The sequence below is a fragment of the Oryx dammah genome, unplaced genomic scaffold (assembly GCF_014754425.2).
Source record: "Oryx dammah isolate SB20612 unplaced genomic scaffold, SCBI_Odam_1.1 HiC_scaffold_22, whole genome shotgun sequence".
Lineage (NCBI taxonomy): Eukaryota > Metazoa > Chordata > Mammalia > Artiodactyla > Bovidae > Oryx > Oryx dammah.
The window spans coordinates 12,523,321-12,539,415 of NW_024070206.1; positions in this window are offsets into that span (position 1 = coordinate 12,523,321).

Genomic DNA, 16,095 nt, shown 5'->3' on the forward strand with positions numbered 1-16,095 from the left:
GTCTGGGATCAAACATTGTGGGCAGATTCTTTACCAGCTGAGCTACAAGGGAAGCCACCTCTTGGCTGTTGTGAACAAGGCTGCTCTAAACATAGCGAGCTTCCCTGGTGGCTCAGCTGGTAAAGAATCCACCTGTAACGCAGGAGACCCTGGTTTGATTCCTGGGTCAGGAATATCCCCTGGAGAAGGGCATGACTACCCACTCCAGTATTCTGGGGCTTCCCTGGTAGTTCAGACAGTAAAGAATATGCCTGCAGTGCAGAAGATCTGGGTTCAATCCCTTGGTCAGGAAGATCCCTTGGAGGAGAGCATGGCAACCCTCTCCAGTATTCTTAGCTGGAGAATCCCCGTGGACAGAGGAACCTGGCAGGCTGCAGTCCATGGGGTCGAAAAGAGGTGGACACGACTGAGCAACCAAGCACATGCAAACATGGTGTACAGGTGTGGTCTTGCTGGGATTCCTGAGTCATTTGGCAATTCTGTTTTTAAGATTTCAGGGAGTTGCTATACTGTTTTCCATAGCAGCTGTACCATTTTATGCTTCCACCATTAAAGCACAAGGGTTTAAATTTTTCTACATCCTCACCAATAATTGCTGTTTTCTGTTTGTTTATTATAATAGCCATCTTAATGAATGTGAGGTGATATCTCACGGTGGTTTGAGTTGCTTTTCCCTGATTATTAGTGATATTGAGCATCTTTTCCTATGCTTGTTGGCCATTCAGCTATCCTTTTTGGAGTAATACCTATTTTAAGTCCTTTTTTCATTTTTTAAATTGAACTATTGTTTATTGTTGTTGAGCTGGCTTATATTTTTAAAAAATATTTTGGAAGCCAGTTAAATTTGTATGTTGTGATGTTCATAATTCATTATGAGGTAAATGCCCAAGAGAGCAAAATTGCCTAATTTAGTCTTGATGTTAATAAATGATATCATATTAGTTTGATTTTTTCCCTTGGATAAAGACAGTGCTGATTATGTATTATAACTTTTCAAATACATTTGAATGGGAGCATAGTTTCCTTAAGGAAAATTTGGGTTCATTTTAAGGACCAGATCTGTAAATGACAGTATGTGGGGTTGAGAAAGGCTGCAAGTCAAGACTCAGAAGAAGGCATACTATGCCTTCTCGTCCACCTCACCAGCACTTCCCAGCAGTCAGAAAGAAATGTTGTCATTAATGTCTAATACACTAGCTAACTAAAATGGGGAAACGGAGTCAGTAGAATGTAGCTACTATAGATCAATGCTAAAATTTAAAGCCACTACCCGAAGAGACCAAAGTTTTGCCTAGATTTCATCCCCCCTTCTTCAGCTTTCCTAGTTTACCTAAATTATGTGCTGTCCTGCACATACCTCCCCAGGGGACATGTGGCAGTATCTGGAAACGTGTTGGTTGTCATGACTGGGGAGGGGGTGCTACCGGCATCTAGTGGGTAGAGGCCAGGGCTGCTGCTAACTAAACATTTTGCAACACATAGGAAGTCCCTGCAGCAAAATTATCAAGCCCAAAATTTTGAGAGAGCTGCTGTTGAAAAATCCTGCTTTAACCCTCAATCCACCTGTAAAGTGCAAAGGTTTATTGCTTTCTCTCATGAAGGTCTTGTGTAGTTTTATGAGTTTGTTTTTTGTTTTTTTTCCTACTTGGATATTGCTAAAGAACAGTTTTGGGGTATTATGTATCTAGTCAGCTTACCAGACCTTTGTATTATTAGTTCTACTCATATAGATAATATCTCATTATTTTTTTTATCACCTTTTTGCATTGGGGAAACCACTAGACCATTCAGGTATGATCTAAATCAAATCCCTTATGATTATACAGTGGAAGTGACAAATAGGTTTAAGGGACGAGATCTGATAGACAGTATGCCTGATGAACTATGGACAGAGGTTCGTGACATTGTATAGAAGACAGGGATCAAGACCATCCCCAAGGAAAAGAAATGGAAAAAGGCAAAATGTCTGTCTGAGGAGGCCTTACAAATAGCTGTGAAAAGAAGAGAAGTGAAAAACTAAGGAGAAAAGGAAAGATATACCCATTTGAATGCAGAGTTCCAAAGAATAGCAAGGAGAGATGAGAAACCTTCCTCAGTGATCAGTGCAAAGAAATAGAGGAAAAAACAGAATGGGAAAGACTAGAGATCTCTTCAAGAAAATTAAAGATACCAAGGGAACATTTCATGCAAAGATGGGCTCAATAAAGGACAGAAATGGTATGGACCTAACAGAAGCAGAAGATATGAAGAAGAGATGGCAAGAATACACAGAAGAACTGTACGAAAAAGATCTTCATGACCCAGATAATCACAATGGTGTGATCACTCACCTAGAGCCAGACACCCTGGACTGTGTAGTCAAGTGGTCCCTAGGAAGCATCACTATGAGCAAAATTAGTGGAGGTGATGGAATTCCAGTTGAGCTATTTCAAACCCTAAAAGATGATGCTGTGAAAGTGCTACACTCAATATGCCAGCAAATTTGGAAAACTCAGCAGTGGCCACAGGACTGGAAAAGATCAGTTTTCATTCCAATCTCAAAGAAAGGCAATGCCAAAGAATGTTCAAACTACCGTACAGTTGGACTCATCTCACAATGCTAGTACAGAGAAGGCAATGGCACCCCACTCCAGTACTCTTGCCTGGAAAATCCCATGGATGGAGGAGCCTGGAAGGCTGCAGTCCATGGGGTCGCTAGGAGTCGGACACGACTGAGTGACTTCACTTTCACTTTCATGCATTGGAGAAGGCAATGGCAACCCACTCCAATGTTCTTGCCTGGAGAATCCCAGGGACGGGGGAACCTGGTGGACTGCCGTTTCTGGGGTTGCACAGAGTTGGACACGACTGAAGTGACTTAGCAGCAGCACACGCTAGTAAAGTAATGCTCAAAATTCTCCAAGCCAGGCTTCAGCAATACGTGAACTGTGAACTTCCAAATGTTCAAGCTGGTTTTAGAAAAGACAGAGGAATTAGAGATCAAATTGCCAGGGGATTTCTTGCATTCCTATACACTAATAATGAGAAAGTAGAAAAAGAAATTAAGGAAACAATTCCATTCACCATTGCAACGAAAAGAATAAAATACTTAGGAATATATCTACTTAAAGAAACTAAAGACCTATATATAGAAAACTATAAAACACTGATGAAAGAAATCAAAGAGGACACTAATAGATGGAGAAATATACCATGTTCATGGATCGGAAGAATTAACATAGTGAAAATGAATATACTACCCAAAGCAATCTATAGATTCAGTGCAATCCCTATCAAGCTACCAGCGGTATTTTTCACAGAACTAGAACAAATAATTTCAAGATTTGTGTGGAAATACAAAAAACCTCGAATAGCCAAAGCAATCTTGAGAAAGAACGGAACTGGAGGAATCAACTTGCCTGACTTCAGGCTCTACTACAAAGCCACAGTCATCAAGACAGTATGGTACTGGCACAAAGACAGAAATATAGATCAATGGAACAAAATAGAAAGCCCAGAGATGAATCCACACACATATGGACACCTTATCTTCAACAAAGGAGGCAAGAATATACAATGGAGTAAAGACAATCTCTTTAATGAGTGGTGCTGGGAAAACTGGTCAACCACTTGTAAAAGAATGAAACTAGATCACTTTCTAACACCACACACAAAAATAAACTCAAAATGGATTAAAGATCTAAACATAAGACCAGAAACAATAAAACTCCTAGAGGAGAACATAGGCAAAACACTCTCCGACATAAATCACAGCAGGATCCTCTATGATCCACCTCCCAGAATACTGGAAATAAAAGCAAAAATAAACAAATGGGATCTAATTAAAATTAAAAGCTTCTGCACAACAAAGGTAACTATAAGCAAGGTGAAAAGACAGCCTTCGGAATGGGAGAAAATAATAGCAAATGAAGCAACTGACAAACAACTCATCTCAAAAATACACAAGCAACTCCTGCAGCTCAATTCCAGAAAAATAAACGACCCAATCAAAAAATGGGCCAAAGAACTAAATAGACATTTCTCCAAAGAAGACATACGGATGGCTAACAAACACATGAAAAGATGCTTAACATCACTCATTATCAGAGAAATGCAAATCAAGACTACAATGAGGTACCATTTCACACCAGTCAGAATGGCTGCGATCCAAAAGTCTGCAAGCAATAAATGCTGGAGAGGGTGTGGAGAAAAGGGAACCCTCTTACACTGTTGGTGGTAATGCAAACTAGTACAACCACTATGGAAAACAGTGTGGAGATTCCTTAAAAAATTGCAAATAGAACTGCCTTATGACCCAACAATCCCACTGCTGGGCATACACACCGAGGAAACCAGAATTGAAAGAGACACATGTACCCCAGTGTTCATTGCAGCACTGTTTATAATAGCCAGGACATGGAAACAACCTAGATGTCCATCAGCAGATGAATGGATAAGAAAGCTGTGGTACGTATACACAATGGAGTATTACTCAGCCATTAAAAAGAATACATTTGAATCAGTTCTAATGAGGTGGATGAAACTGGAGCCGATTATACAGAGTGAAGTAAGCCAGAAAGAAAAACACCAATACAGTATACTAACACATATATATGGAATTTAGAAAGATGGTAAGGATAACCCTGTATGCGAGACAGCAAAAGAGACACAGATGTACAAAATGGACTTTTGGACTCTGAGGGAGAGGGAGAGGGTGGGATGATTAGGGAGAATGGCATTGAAACATGTATACTATCATGTAAGAAACAAATCGCCAGTCTGTGTTTGATACAGGATACGGGATGCTTGGGGCTGGTGCACGGGGATGATCCAGAGAGATGACATGGGGTGGGAGGTAGGAGGGGGGTTCAGGATTGGGAACTCATGTACACCCGTGGCGGATTCATGTCAGTGTATGGCAAAACCAATGCAGTATTGTAAAATAAAATATAGTAAAAATAAAAATTAAAAAAAAAAGAAAATGTAAAAAAAAAAAAAAAATTGCCAGCATCCTCTGGATCATCAAAAAAGTGAGAGAGTTCCAGAAAAATATTTATTCTTTCTTGACTATGCCAAAGCCTTTGACTGTGTGGATCACAATAAACTGTGGAAAATTCTGAAAGAGATGGGAATACCTGACCTACCTCTTGAGAAATCTGTATGCAAGTCAGGAAGCAACAGTTAGAACTGGGCATGGAACAACAGACTGGTTCCAAATAGGAAAAGGAGTGCGTCAAGGCTGTATATTGTCACCCTGCTTATTTAACTTCTATGCAGAGTACATCATGAGAAACGCTGGACTGGAGGAAGCACAAGCTAGAATCAAGATTGCCGGGAGAAATCTCAATAACCTCAGATATGCAGATGACACCACCCTTATGGCAGAAAGAGCCTCTTGATGAAAGTGAAAGAGGAGAGTACAAAAGTTGGCTTTAAAGTTCAACATTCAGAAAACGAAGATCATGGCATCTGGTCCCATCACTTCATGGCAAATAGATGGGGAAACGGTGGAAACAGTGTCAGACTTTATTTTTCTGGGCTCCAGAATCACTGCAGATGGTGATTGCAGCCATGAAATTAAAAGACACTCACTCCTTGGAAGGAAAGTTATGACCAACCTAGACAGCATATTAAAAAGCAGACATTACTTTGTCAACAAAGGTCCGTCTAGTCAAAGCTATGGTTTTTCCAGTAGTGATGTATGGATTTGAGAATTGGACCATAAAGAAAGCTGAGTGCTAAAGAATTGATGCTTTTGAACTGTGGTGTTGGAGAAGACTCTTGAGAGTCCCTTGGACAGCAAGGAGATCAAATCAGTCCATCCTAAAGGAAATCAGTCCTGAGTGTTCATTGGAAGGACTGATGTTGAAGCTGAAACTCCAATACTTTGGCCACCTGATGCGAAATTCTGACTCATTTGAAAAGACCCTGATGCTGGGAAAGATTGAAGGTGGGAGGAGAAGGGAATGACAGAGGATGAGATGATTGGATGCATCACCGACTCAATAGACATGAGTTTGGGTGAACTCGGGAGTTGGTGATGGACAGGGAGGCCTGGCATGCTGCAGTCTATGGGGTCGCAAAGAGCTGGACATGACTGAGCTACTGAACTGAACTGGGACCTCTTTTTTCCTTTTGAGAGGGAAAAAAGCCAAATTTGGAAATGTTCATATTAGTTCACCATTCAGTGTTATCCTTACGCTAGATGGCAGATAGGTGCACTTCATCAAAGTGAGGAAGTTCTCTTCTATTCCTAATGTTGCTAAGAAATTCATGAATAGTTCACTCATTCTTCAAACCGTGCTAACCTGTTTGCTTCCACCACTTCACTGATCTTGTGAATGTCAGCAGCCACCTTCATGTTGCTTAATCCCGTGAAAGTTTTCTATCTTCATCTTTGGCTCTCCAAGGTAGGATGCAGGTGACTATCCCATTGTTCTGTTCTTGCAGCTGTTCTGCTGCTAAACCTCTGCTGTCCGTGGTGACCCTATCCCAGGTCATGAGACTCATCACACCAATGCTGGTCTCTCCTCTTGCTCCAGGCTCCTGCACCTAACTGCCCTGCAGACACTTCTCTCACTAGAGCAACTCCTTCAAGTCCTTCCATCCTCAGTTCCACTAAGTCAAGTCAGGAATCTAGGAATTTCCTAGGGAGACCTCATCCCTCATATCTAGTCCAACAGCAAGTTTTATTAGTTCTTTCAGAATGTATCTCAAATCCATCCACTTCCCCTTTCACCTCCTCCTTCACCAGTTTGCTCTGGGCTACCAGAATTTCTTGCCTGTTTTACAAGAGCCCGCCTCCATTCTGGCCCCTCTTCAATCATTTTCTAAGAAGTCACCAGGGCATCTTTTAAAAACACTAATTAGGTCACCCTCCTCTAAAGCCCTGGCAGATTTGTCACACACTTGGAATACAATCCAGACCCCTTACCTCAAGGGCCTGCTCATGGGGGGCCCCAACCCCTGAGGTGATCTGGCCTCCCCTTCCCTCTCAGCTGAGCTCAGACCATTCCTCCAGCCCCTGTGCTTCACGCGTGTTGCCTCTCTTTGGGCTCCTCACAGGCCAGGCTTGCTCATCCTTCAGGACTGTGGCAGATTCTGTCTGCAATGCTGTTTCCTTTGCCTTCCCAGGACACGACTCTCCCCACTTGTCCATCGAGACGCAGATGTGCTCTCCTAAGACAGGTATTCTCTGTTTCCCCAAGCTCCTCTCCTCAGACCTTTGTGGAATTCTTCTGTGCTTGTATTCACTTATTAGACTGTTTATTGTCTGTCTCCCTTGTTAAATTGTAAATTCCAAGCAGGCAAGGACTTCATGTGCCCATCTCAGTGCCCGGCACAAATAGATGCACAGTGATGTGGAGGGGGTGGATGGATGGATAGAGGGACGGGCAGATGGGAGTGACTGAAAACATGGGAGAATTTCTCAGAGTCACACAGACGTAGAACAAGTAGCAAGGAGCTGCTCTCTCGTAGTTTACCGCTTCCGTCTCCACAGATGGTCACAGAAGTGGCTATGTGCCGCATCTTGCACACCTCTGCACCTGTGTGTTTTCAAGCAAGAAGGGGTGAAAAACTGGGGGCAATGCTAATGGTGCTTGTTGTCTGGCACTAAGGATCAGAGCGACTATGGGCAGTTTACTTTGAACCTAACTAACTACATGTGGTAGAGTTGGGAGAGAAAGCCAAATGCATGAAGCTCTCCCTAGGATGACCATAGAATTTATCATCCAAACCAGGTCATTTTTGAGATGTGAATGGGGGCACTTAACGATTACCCTGGGCAACAAGTATAAACTGGGACTATGCTAGGGAAACTGGGTAGTACCCTACCTTTAATCAGCCAGTACATTGCAGTGACTTCACCGGAAGCTCTAGAGAGCTGAGCAAATATTGTTGAGTGTGATTGTTGGGTTTGAAGGTTATTAAGTAGTTGGTCAGGGTGAACTTGTTGAGTGCTCCAGAGATAAGCAAACACTTGAAGGAGATGACAGGTCTCCAAGAAGAGTAGGGGAAACAGCCAGCACTTGGCCCTGAGACAGGAGTGTGTCTGCTGTACAAGGAGGCCAGGGTGGTGGGAGCAGGGTGAGCAAGAGGAGAACAAGGCTGGGGAGCAGAGAAGCGCCTGGGTGCATACCATGTAGGGCTCTGCACCCCACTGCAGGGACTCTGGCTTTTATTCCGGGTAAACAGGAGCCACTGCAGGCTTCTGAGTAGAGAAAAGATATCATCTATTTGAAGGACTTCTCAGACTTTTCTGTTAAAGTGAAGCTGGAGGGATGAAGATGGAATAGAACACTATTGTAGTAATCCAGGCATCTTGGATCTAAAGTTACCAGTAGAGTGGTGAGGGGTCAGATTCTGGTCACGTTTGAAGATAGAGCCTTATTTCCTCTGGGGTTGGCTGCTGGTCAGTAGAGAAAGGAGTCAAGGATGACTCCCTGGGCCTTTTCATCTCAGCCACTGAGCTGGGAAGGCTGCAGGTGGAGCAGATATGGGGGGCAGTTCAGGAGTCCAGACATCCAAGCGGAGGTGCTGAGCGGGCACTTGGCTGAAGGGGTCTGGCTTTGGTATGGAGCTTGATCTGAAAGTCATTGGTATATAAGTGGGATATGATCAAGAACTAGTGGCCTCGCCATTGACAAAATAAAAAGATAATTTACAGATTGGGAGGAAATATTTCCAAATGATATGACTGATAAGGGATTAATATTCCAAAATACATAAACAGCTCATACAACTCAACATCAAAAAAAAATTTTTTTTAATGAGCAGAAGACAGACTTCTTTTTTTCAAAGAAGACACACAGATGGCCAACAAAAGATGCTCAACACTGTTAATCATCAGAGGAATGCAAATTAGAACCACAATGAGGTATCACATATGTCAGAATGATTATCAAAAAGAACACAAGCAACAAGGTCAATTTGTAAAGAGAGAGATCCCTCCAACGCCTTTTGCAGGAACATAAATTGGTGCAGTCGCTATGGAGAACAGTTCTCAAAAACCTAAAGATGGAACTACCATATGACCCAGCAATTCCACACCTAAGTACCAAAAAAAAAAAAAAAACCAGAAAACACTTAATTTGAAAAGATATATATACCCCATGTTCATAACAGCATTATTTACAATTGCCAAGAAAGTGTTTGTTGCTCACTCGTGTCCAACTCTGCTACCATGGACTGTAGCCCACCAGGCTCCTCTGTCCATGGGATTTCCTAGGCAAGAATATTGCCATTTGCTTCTCCAGGAAGATATAGAAGCAACCTAAGTGTCCATCAAGAGATGAATAGATAAAGAAGAAGTGGTGTGTGTATATATATACAATGGAATACTACTCAGACATGAAAAAAATTGAAATTTTGCCACTTGCAGCAACATGGGTGGACTTGGAGGGTATTAGGTTAGACTAAATAAGCCAGAGAGAGACAGATACTGTGTAGTATCACTTATATGTGGAATCTAAGAAATACAGCAAACTAGTTCATATAACAAAAAAGAAACAGACTCAGATGCAGAGAACAAGCTAGTGATGGCCAGAGAGAGAGGGAAGAGGGGAGCGACAAAGAGGGGCAGGGGACTAACAGGTGAAAACTACTATGTATGAAATAAGTAAGCTACAAGATATGTTGTGCAGCACAGGGAATATTGCAAACAGTTTATAATAGCTATAAGTGGAATATAAAAATCATGAATCACTGTTGTACACTCAAAACTTAGGAATATTATACACAAGTGTGTGTGTGTTAGTCACTCAGTCATGTCCGACACTTTGTGATCCCATGAACTAGCCCACCAGGCTCTGCTGTTCATGGAACTCTCCAGGCAAGAATACTGGAGTGGGTTGCTGTTTACTTCTATACCTCAGTTTTAAAAAGTTGAAAGAAAAAAGGATTAATGGCCTCCATTCTAAAGTGACACAAAAAAGAAAAATTTTTCCTTGTGTTAACACTATTAGGTTTCCATATTTATGACTTAAAATTCAATCCCTGAGTTAGGAAGATCCCCTGGAAAAGGGAATGGCAACCCACTCCAGTACTGTTACCTGGAGAATTCCATGGACAGACACTACAGTCCGTGGGGTTGCAAAGAATCAGACACGACTGAGTGACTAACACTTAAACTTAACACTATTAGGTTTTCATTTTTATGACTTGAAATTTAAATAAGAATTTATAAAGCCAAATATATCTGTGTCACCCTTTTAGCGTGATCTCATTCTTTTATAAGTTCTATCATTTTTCATAATAAATGCCAGCTTTTCTACCATCATGGGGAAAAAATTGTAAACTCCTTACAAAGTGAAAGAGAGGAGTGAAAAAGTTGGCTTAAAACTCAGCATTCAGAAAACTAAGATCATAGCATCCAGTCCATCACTTCATGGCAAACAGATGGGGAAACAATGGAAACAGTGAGAGATATTTTTGGGGGGGCTCCAAAATCACTGCAGATGGTGATTGCAGCCATGAAATTAAAAGACGCTTCTCCTTGGAAGAAAAGCTATGACCAACCTAGACAGCATATTAAAAAGCAGAGACATTACCAACAAAGGTTTGTCTAGTCAAAGCTATGGTTTTTCCAGTAGTCATGTATGGATGTGAGAGTTAGACTACAGAGAAAGCTGAGCGCCAAAGAATTGATGCTTTTGAACTGTGGTTGTTGGAGAGGACTCTTGAGAGTCCCTTGGACTGCAAAGAGATCCATCCTAAAAGAGATCAGTTCTGAGTGTTCATTGGAAGGACTGATGCTGAAGCTGAAATTCCAATACTTTGGCCACCTGATGAGAAGAGCTGACTCATTTGAAAAGACCCTGATGCTGGGGAAGATTGAAGGTGGGAGAAGAAGGAGATGACAGAGGATGAGATGGTTGGATGGCATCACCGACTCAATGGACATGAGTTTCAGCAAGCTCCAGGAGTTGGTGATGGACAGGGAAGCCTGGCATGCTGCAGTCCATGGGGTCGCAAAGAGTCAGACACGACTGAGTGACTGAACTGAACTACTAAGTTGAATGACTAACTTAAAATGAAGTATGGGAGCATACATTTTTAAAGGTACTCTAACCTAAAGAGAATTCCTTTGTAATTGAGAAATAATTGAAAACATTTTTATGAAGTGAACAATGACTCCTTTTCCTTTGTCTCCATCTCATTTTTGATTCTTCAAGTGAATCCCACATTTTCCGAAACTGGGTTGGTTTGCAGTGTGGGCTCACTCGCACCAGCGGTGAGCCCAGAACACTCCTTCCCCTAGGTGGCGCCACAGGCCCGTGCCGCCTTGGTCTCTTCCTCAGCTGCAGATCAAAGATGCTCTCAGCAAAGTTCTCCCAACTCTCGCTTCTTCTTACTTCCTAGGAATTGAAGGAAGAGAAGGAGCCAGCAGTAAAGAAAGCTAGGGTGGGAAGTGGGGCTAAAAACTCTGCTGGCCAGTGCTCCTAGTCCCTCTGGCCAAGGACGCCACCTTTTATTTCTCCTCAGTGAAAACACAGCAGATGCAAAGGCCCAGAGCCTAGGGAATCCAGTGTTACAGTCTCAGACCACAGGCCTGGTGAGGCACTGAGCCCTGGGTCCTGCCCAGGAAAGGTGGGGGAGAGAGGCCGGGACACCATCGAGCAACAGAGGAGACAGGGCAGCATCTCCACGCCGTGTGCTTTGCCGCTGTGGACACTTGGGCCCAGGGGGCTCCTCTTGTTCACTCTGGACCCTGTATTTATTTAGGGACCCCAGCTGCACCCAGCCTTTCCCAGCTGACAGAGCAAGGGTTTCCGGGAGCAGCTCGCATTCTCCCCTCCACACTTTCATGGACGTGAGCCGACTCTGGGGCCATAACCAGTGAGGTCTGAGGGCTGTAGGGGTGCAGCTTGGACACATGGAGCAAAGACAAGTGAGGAGGTCTGTGTCCTGTGCCCTGGCCTTACTTCCCCAGGGACAGGCACGCCGCCTTGGACTCCACATACACCCCAGTGTCTGCTCTGAGAGCCTCAGTAGGCAAACAAAATGGATATATTACTTCTCAGGGACATGGCCCAGGGAAGACAAGGCCCCTTCTGCCTGTGCAACACTTGAGAGCAAAGGAAAGTAATGAGCTCCTCCAAAGCCATCTTTTAATCCATCTTGGCACGGCCAACAAGCAGACACATCAAGGGCCTGAAGGTTTTATATTAATAGAAGTGGCTCTGACAGGAGAAGCAAAAGCCAGACTTGTGCTCTGAACATGCAGTTCCTCCAGAGCCTTTTAGAAACACGAGACAAGATAAAACCAGAAGTTGCAGGATAAGGGAACACGCTGATACCAGGAGCAAAGAGCAAGCTATGCTGCTATTCACACACACACACAGACAGGCAGAGTTGTTCTTCACACTGGGTTTCTAGGGTGCAAAGAGAAGCCAAGTCCCTAGGAGCTGAGGCCCCCAGCAGATGAAACAGGACTCAGAGCCCAGCCAGCCTTTAGGGTGGTGCCTGGTCTGCCACGTGCCGGGAGCTGGGAAGGAAGGGGATGTGGGGGCTGGGGCCCCAGTCAGACCATCCCCCAGGGCTCTAAGCCTGCATCTCCAGGGAGAACGAACAGCATCTGGCAACTTAGGCAGCATCCCAGCCTTGCTGTGGACCAAGAGCATGCAGCAGTCATTAGCAAGTGTGCTTTCTGTCCCTGCAGGCAGCTCTGAGCCCGCGACTGTGCTGATTTGCCCAGCCAGGAGGAATGACAATCTACCAAGTAGGAGAAACTCTGTCCCACAGGCTTCTGTGTGTCCATGATGGATGTGAGTTCACAGATGTGGGTCTGGGCCCACTCTCCATGGAGGAAAGGAGACCTCCTTCTGGAAAGACAATGGCTGAGTGAGGACAGCAAGTTATGAAGGAGACGGTGGTGCTGAGCCCCTTCCAGCTTTCTAAATGGCTGAAAGAAAGTGAAAGTGAAAGTCGCTCAGCGTTTCCAGCTCTTTGCCACCCCATGGATTATATAGAGTACATGAAATTCTCCAGGCCAGAATACTGGGGTGGGTAGCCTATCCCTTCTCCAGGGGATCTTCCCGACCCAGGAATCGAACCAGAGTCTCCTGCATTGCAGGTGGATTCTGTAGCAACTGAGCCATCAGAAATTGGTGCCAAAGTCCAAGCAGCCATTTTGTGAGCAACTGGCCCTCGGGGTGGCGGGGTGTGGAGCCCTACGCAGCTGGGACGCTCTGCATTTACAGTGGCTAACTGACCTGGCAGACAGCTTCTTGCTCTGGAGAGCTGGGCTGTGCGCCATTTCCAGGGGCAGGTTATGACTCTGGAAACCAAGAAGGAGAAGAGAAAGCAGGAGGTGCTGGGTTACCACTGGGCTGATGACAGCTTGGCTACTGAGGTCACACCCAGAGCTTTCACAGCACCCTGGTCAAACCCCCACACCTGAGCTGAGCTAAGTCTCTACTTTCCGCTCCCTTTAGAGAATGCAGCCAACACATGGGACTTCTCTCCCCACTCATCCTGTTCACTTCATCCTGAGCCACCTCAATCCCCAGGACTTCCAGACTCTCATCCCCAGCCTTGCTCTCTGGCCAGCCCCTGTATATCTTGTCTGGTGAGACTCGCTCGTGGCCACCCGGCCCACCTGTGCTGGGGAGACAGAGCACCTGGGCTGCCTGGTGCTGCCCCTTCAGATCTGCGGGCCCGTGTGCTGGGGTCCACAGCACAGAATTCTCAGTGACCACGCCCACGCTGGCGTTTACTAACAGAGTTACTGTCCTCCTCCCCGGAATGGCCAGAGGACGGGGAATCCTGATTCACAGAGAAACCGCAAGCCGTGTTTTTCATATCAGTGCTATCAGGAACTGTAAGATAAACATTATTAACCCGGAGAAAGAAAATAAACCCACAGAGAGTCTCTTAGAGTCACCAGAGAGCGCGGCGTACTGCTGACAAGTGATAACCCTGCCTCGCAGTGGGAACAGCAAGGAGTCTTCATGTTCTCCCAGGCACTGAGGGGAGGGAAGGGAGGGAAAACCATGAGAATTTGAACCACAAGCCCCTCCTCATATAGGCTTGTGGTTTCACTTCACATTATCCGCACAGTTCAAAAAACCACCCCGAAGCAGAGACTCTGAAGTGGTACCCAAGGGCTGAACAGAAATGACTGCAGGCCTCTCTGGAAGAGCCTGCCTTCAATTAAGTAAGTTGCATCCCAGCTTCAGAGATGCTAACGGGATGAGCAGCAGAGAATCAGTCAAGTAGGATGGCTCTAATTTTATAAAGCGGAAAGCAATGAAATGTACTTAAGATTAAAACTGCTTGAATGTGTCTGACTAAGTCGGATGGTCAAGCAGCCCCTGCGGTCTCCCAGGGCTATCAGTGCCCTTGCGACCAGCAGTGGACAGCAATGCAGGCCAGAAGCAGAGAAAAGAGTTTTCCTTTTGAATAGATGTAACCAAGGGAATTCTTCTCTGTGTTTGATTTCCATCCAGAGGCTGGCAGAGGAGAGAAAAAACAAATGGCAAAAAGAAAATATGAATACTGAGAACAATTGAACAGGGAGAGAGGAGTGGGGTGTGAGCAGGACACACCAGTCCACTGCCAGGAGCTGAGGGGTGGGGTGCTTGGGGGTGGAAAGTGCATGTGTGGAACCATCAAATCCATGGACATATCCTGCCCACTCCCCAGGACTTCTAAAAGGGGCTCCTCTGCGTCTCATATAGGTAGGGGAATGACGCTCCCCAGAGGGATCATATCCTGTCTAGGAACACATGGACAAAGCTCCGAGATGATTAAATGCAAGATGGTAGAGAATTATAAGCCACCTGGTCTGGACTAAGAGAGTGGGAGAAAAGCGAGTCCCAGTTATGTTCAGAACTAAGGAAGGGTAGCCCTCCTCCTCCTTCTCCTTCCTTCTCCTTCTTCCTCTTCCTGTTCTTTTCTCGAAAAGATTTTGCATACAGAAGGCGAACTCTGAGGTGGGCCTCAAAGGTCCCTGATGCCCATGGTCATTAATCTTTACTTCCTGCTTGGGATGCTGTGCCCAAGACTGCAGGCTTCTCGTCCCAGCCCTCCACGGCACCCTCAGTCCATGCAAGGGCTCACTGTGAGCCTGGCCACACTGCTTCCAGGTGGCCCCGCTGCAGAGAGGTGCGGGTCTCAGTGGCCACTGTCTCCCCCTCCAGGTGCCAGCGCCGGGGAGCACCAGAGCAGAAGCACAGAACACACAGGTCAGGTAATGGAAGCCCAGTGCCCACAGCAGGCACAGGTCCCTCAAGAATCCAACTCTGTGCTCCTCCCTGGGGCTCTTTCTCCAACACTGAATCTCAGTCCTCCAAGTCCCAAACATCTGCCAGGCCTCATTCCCAGATACTTAATGACCGTCTTCAAGTAACAAGAAAAACCAGGAGAAGGGGGGCAATTATCAGTAACATTCCTATGAGTTAAGTTCATTCTAAAGGAAGAAAAAATAAACAGTGTACACAGATGCAGAGGCTATGAGTGACCAGGAGGGCCGTGTCAGAGACCCCCTTCAGGGTCCACATGGAATTCCATCGTTGGAAGCCTGGAAGGCCTGACCCCCACCCTACATGGAACCCTGAGACCCAGAGAAGGAAATGGTTTGCCCAAGATCATGGCTCCCATCAACAGCTAAGCTGGCGAAGAGCAGCTGCCCTGGTTTGCAGGCTGTAGGCAGGGTGGTCTCTCCAGGCACTGGATGCTATTCCAGAGGTCAACCCCCTCGCAGGGGTGGTATTTTATTTTTTTCCCTTGGTGTTTTGTAAATTCTCAAAGCTAATCTGCTGACCTCCCAGAATGCCTTTTACAGCTGAGCAAAATAAGCTGAAATATAGCCCTGGGTGTTCCTAAAAGGAATCTACAGAGACGTCACTCCTAAAACCTCCCCAGACTCTCCTCCCCAAAAGCTCCACTCCTGGGTACCCTTCTCTCAAAACACACTGACTCAGACTTGTGGCCTTAGGAATTGCCACAAGGTCTGTCTACTTCTGCACAATCCTGACCTCGCTCTCCCCAGAAAAGTCGGCCTGATTTCTGTCTAGCCCAGGAGAACCTAAGCTTATGTAGGTTTCTCTTTGTGATGGCTAGCTCAGGGTATGTCACATTCGCGTCACCTGGGGGTGCCTTGCGCCACTGAGC